The 5,523-nt window shown below is 37.5% G+C and overlaps 1 non-coding gene across 1 annotated transcript; it reads right to left on the bottom strand.

Annotated features, from left to right (window-relative positions):
- Window positions 1–3,924: 3,924 nt before the first annotated feature.
- On the bottom strand, window positions 3,925–4,031 carry LOC128068421 (U6 spliceosomal RNA). Its single transcript, XR_008201485.1, has one exon. It is a non-coding gene; the product is annotated as a U6 spliceosomal RNA (small nuclear RNA).
- Window positions 4,032–5,523: the final 1,492 nt, after the last annotated feature.

Genomic DNA, 5,523 nt, shown 5'->3' on the forward strand with positions numbered 1-5,523 from the left:
CATGAAGATTTCACTTCTGCATTGAATTATTCCATCTCTCACCTACAAGTTTAAACATATTAGTGATTTTAACATCTATGCCTGATTTTAACATCTATGCATCCTCATGTCTATTTCTAACATTCTTTTTTATCTTTTCCATTAATTTTCTATTATTTGGTCTAACCTTCAATTATGACTAGCAATTTAGATTTTTGTTTTCTTTCTTTCTTTTTTTTTTTATTATAGCCATCCATTAGGAGTGTGAAGTAGTATATCATTCTTTTTCTGGCTTCCCTACACAGCATAATGTATCTCAGATCCCCAAGACCAGGGACAGAATCCCCACCACCTGCAGTGGAAGCATGGAGACTTAGCCACTGGACCATAAGGAAGTCCTAGTAATTTTAATATTGGGCATTAAGTATGAAAATAGTTAAGAGACTAGATAAAATTATATTGATCTAGATATGTATCTCCCAGCAGTCAGTTACAGGAGAAAACTGCCACTTCAGTCATTCATGGGATTAGTTTTAATGCTTGGCTCAATCATTCTAAGATCTAATTATTTTTATTTGTCCTTCATGAGGGTGTGGAGATACCACAGGATCTCAAACAAAAGTCTTTTCTAAGTAAGTCTCATTTACGGCAGGTGCTGAACTCTACCTTTCTCCTTACTGTTTTGAGATTGCTTAGCTTCCCAGTCCCCTCACTTAAGACCACTCCCTAGTTGGCTAGCCTTTCATGAAAGTGAAAAGTGAAAGTGAAGTCGCTCAGTCGTGTCTGACTCTTTGCGACCCCATGGACTGCAGCCTACCAGTTTCCTCCCTCCATGGGATTTTCCAGGCAAGAGTACTGGAGTGCGGTGCCATCACCTTCTCCAGAAACAGAGCTTAGAAACTGGTAAATGCCTCAAGAGTAAAAGTGTTATATAATATTGGGCTCACAATTATGGGTTAAATTTTCCTATAGGACTTTTTATAAAGACTGCACTTTAAAATCAATTTTAGTTTCACAATAAATTAAGAGGCTGGAACAAAGATTTCCCATAAACTCTGTTACCCGCATATGTATAGCACCCTCCCATTATCAACATTACTCATCAGAATGACGTCCATATACATACATACATATATTATATATATATATATTATATTTAACCAAGTATGAACCTACATTGATACATCATGATTATCTAATGTCAACAGTTTAACTTAGGATTCATTCTTGGTGTTGTTTAGTCTATGGATTTACACAAACTTGTAATGGTGTATGTCCATTATTATGATATTATACAGAGGAATTTCACTTCCCTATAGAAACTTTGGTTCTCTGCCTATTCATTCTCTTTTCTCCTCTCACCCCAGGAAACCACTGATCTTTCATCATCTCCATAATTTCACCTTCTCCAGAATGTCATATTGTTGAAATCATATATTTTGTAGCCTCTATTCTGACTTTGCTAAGATCATTTGGTTTTCTTTGGATGTAAGATGGATAATTTGACCCCTTTTCTGTCAAATATGATATTGTTAGAATTATCTCATCTTTCTTGAGTCATTTTATCATTTTATCATTAGGCCAACTCAGTAATGAACATGTTTTATAGAACATGGATGATGGCCACCCAATAGAATATACTGAGGCTCTCTTTATCTAATATACATGATTACAAATTCTGTTTTCATGTAGAAATTATTATATCTTAGTGAAGGTTTTAGTTGTTCAGTTGTATCTGACTCTTTGCAACCCCATGGACTGTAGCCCACCACTTCTTCAGTCCATGGAATTCTCTAGACAAGTGGATAGTCATTCCCTTCTCCAGGGGATCTTCCTAACCCAGGGATTGAAGGTAGGTCTCCAGCACTGCAGGCAGATTTTTTTTACTGTGTGTAACTTGGCAGGAAAAATGAAGGTATTCATTTATTGGGTTTTCTAGTTTTACAGGAAATTTATTTTAATCAGTTTTTTCAGTAATTTTCATAACAAATTGTGACTACTACAGTTTTTTTTTTCTATTTCTTGAAAGAAAGGCAAAAGAGAAACCTGTTAACGTATAATACCAGCACTGACCCCCACAATTCCTACAAATTGAGAATTGCAACAAAGATTAATTTCAATATTAGTTGTGAAAATAATGTCTCCATTCTTTGAGATAGCACAGTATGTACATATATACACACATATTACTATATATACACATGTGCACACATATTTCAAAGAATGAAGAGAAATAGTCATGGACACTCTGCTAGTAGTGGACATAATTAACAGAAAAAATCAATATCCCTCTGGCATGCACTTTCATCAAGGACTCTATTTAATAAGAGTCTCTCTTGAAAATTAACAGCAGTGCAAACACTTCCTCTAATTTCCAAAGTCATTTTGTCATTATTTTGTTACAAGAAATTTTAATAAGAAAAAAAGATACCACATTTTGGTTACATAGTACTAACACAAGTATCTCAAAATTATAAATCAATGCACCTCAAATTAGAAAGGAGTGTATTTTTCATTAATAATAAAAAAAGTTAGGTTCTTTTTTTCTCTTTTTAGGAATACTGTGCTTGCTTTATCCTTGCTGGCCCCATATCCCCAAAGGAGGTCACTATTAAAGCCTGATGACACAGACAGTGGAGAAAGGGCTGATGATGGTACAGGGATGTGGAGGGTGGAGGAGGTGGTCTTTACACTGTGTTTAAGGAGCAGGCACACTGCTCTTATTTATACTGTGTGTTTATGGGGATCTGGCTATAACAATGGTCATGAAACCCTGTCTAAGCTTCCCCTTGAGTCTATTTAGCAGTGAGAAAATCCTTCTATGGCCACTTCCCTGAAAAGAGACATCTTTCAACTCACAGAATACTGAGGAAGCTAGTAGGGAGAGAGTGGGCGCTGCCTAAACTATAGTCAGTCCCAGATCGCAACCAACCTGAGGAGATCAGGAGCAGATATCAAAAGCTCATGCAATGCTGGCCTGGAATTTTCTTGAGTAAATTTCTAGAAAAATTGGGCTGCTGTTAGAATGTGGAGTGATTGGGTCTAAGTAGTAAATGAGGAGGAGGGGCTGCCTCCAGGTACAACTGAGAAGTCTGGGATACATAATACACTCCTTTTGTGCTACAGGGGAGCAAGGGATCATAACAACTTTGATGATCAGTGCTTATAAGTATATGAATGCAAATGTAGACTCTCAGAGTAGACAGGTGAGACAAGAGGACTCATCACCTTTGCTGTCCTAAGATTTATCCAATAGTCATGTACGAATGTGAGAGTTGGACCATAAAGAAGGCTGAGCACTAAAGAATTTATGGTTTCTAATCGTGGTGCTGGAGAAGACTTGAGAGTTCCTTGGACTGCAAAGCAATCAAACAGGTAAGTCTTAAATGAAATCAATCTTGAATATTCATTATAAGGACTAATAATGAAATTGAAGCTGTTATATTTTGGCCATCTGGTGCAAACAGCAGACTCATAGCTTTGGGAAAGATTGAAAGCAAAAGGAGAAGCAGGCAGCAGAGGATAAGATGGTTAGATAGCACCATTGGCTCAATAGATATGAATTTTCGCAAACTCAGGAAGATAGTGAAGGACAGGGAAGCCTGGAGTGCTACAGTCTATGGGGTCACAAAGTGTTGGACATAACTTAGCAACTGAACAACAACAGTAATATATATGCATTAGTAGATAATATTTGTTTTTCTATTTCTAACTTCACTCTGTGTAACAGGCTCCAGTTTCATCCATCTCACTAGAACTGAATGAAATGTGTTTCTTCTATGGTTGAGTAATATTCTATTGTATGTATATGTACATATATATATATATATATATATATACACACCACATCTTCTTTATCCATTCCTCTGTCCATGGATATCTCGGTTGTTTCCATGTCCTTGTTATTGTAAATAGAACTGCAATGAACATTGGGGTACATACGTCAAAAATGGGGAATGGTTCACAGATGGGTGTGTTATTCTTATGCAGGGGTCATGCTAATCCTGTTTGTATCATTCCAATTTTAGCATATGTGCCGGCAAACTGAGCATCCTCTGATATATCTTAAATAGCACTTCCTCAGCCAGGTTTTTTCTATGCTCTATTTAACCATCACTTCTTGATGCTTTTGAACTGTGGTGTTGGAGAAGACTCTTGAGAGTTCCTTGGACTGCAAGAAGATACAACCAGCCCATCCCAAAAGAAATAAGTCCTGAATATTCATTGGAAGGACTGATGCTGAAACTCCAATACTTTGGCCACCTGATGTGAAGAGCTGACTCACTGGAAAAGACCCTGATGCTGGGAAAGATTGACAGAAGGAGGAGAAGGGGATGACAGAGGATGAGATGGTTGGATGGTATCACCGACTCAATGGACATGAGTTTAAGTAAACTCCAGGGATTGGTGATGGACAGGAAGGCCTGGCATGCTGCAGTCCATGGGTTCACAAAGAGTTGGCCACAACTGAGCATCTGAACTGTCTGTCTAAATGTCCTTAGCCAAATGTAAAGTTTATTTCTTTTCTAAAATTCCATACTTTAGGCTTACATAATTTGTAGTTTAATAGTAATTGGTTTATTTAGATTTTAAACACATCAAAAGAAAAATTGCTTTATTTTTCATGACTGTATACCTGGCACCTACCTAATCAACTTCTTAATGGTAGAACCAAGGTATAAGTTTCTCTATCCATTGGTAATGTTTAATATAATGGACTAGAGAAAAAGTGAATGGATTAGAGAAATGAACTGGAGAAAATATTTCCTATTTTGTAACTGAAGACCACATATGAATTTCAGTTAAAATAGGAGGATTTTAGTCCTATAAAGCACAAATGTAATACCATTTTAACTAGAAAATGCTGAACACATAATTCTGGAAGTATATAGAGTATAAACAGAGAAACCTATTAAAAATAATAAGATATGGGAAGGGAGTGTTGTTGACAGAGGATTTACTCTGGGGTAGTCCACTCCTTACACAGCACATTTTCCATGAAGGCCACTGTGCTAGAAATCTTGCCTCTCAAAATGAAGATATTTAGAAGAGCCTAGGAATAGCTGGGAGAAGGCAATGGCACCCCACTCCAGTACTGTTGCCTGGAAAATCCCATGGATGGAGGAGCCTGGTAGGCTTGCAGTCCATGGGGTCAAGAAGAGTCAGACATGACTGAACGACTTCACTTTGACTTTTCACTTTCATGCATTGGAGAAGAAAATGGCAACCCACTCCAGTGTTATTGCCTGGAGAATCGGGGATGAGGGAGCCTGGTGGGCTGCCATCTAGGGGGTCGCACAGAGTCAGACACAACCGAAGCAACTTAGCAGCAGCAGCAGGAATAGCTGTTACCTAAATATACAAATGATGGAATCCTCAGAGTCCGTGTGGGCTGGGTCAGAGAGAGCAAAGGTCAAAGCATGGGATGAAAAGCATGTTACCACTTCTCCTACAGCTTTATATCTCCTGTGTGCATATCCTTTGTGTTCTTTTTAAATGTTTAATAAATTATGATGATTGCTGCAATGTTCTAAACTTCACTAA

The sequence above is a fragment of the Budorcas taxicolor genome, chromosome 24 (genome assembly GCF_023091745.1).
Source record: "Budorcas taxicolor isolate Tak-1 chromosome 24, Takin1.1, whole genome shotgun sequence".
NCBI classification, from domain to species: Eukaryota; Metazoa; Chordata; class Mammalia; order Artiodactyla; family Bovidae; genus Budorcas; species Budorcas taxicolor.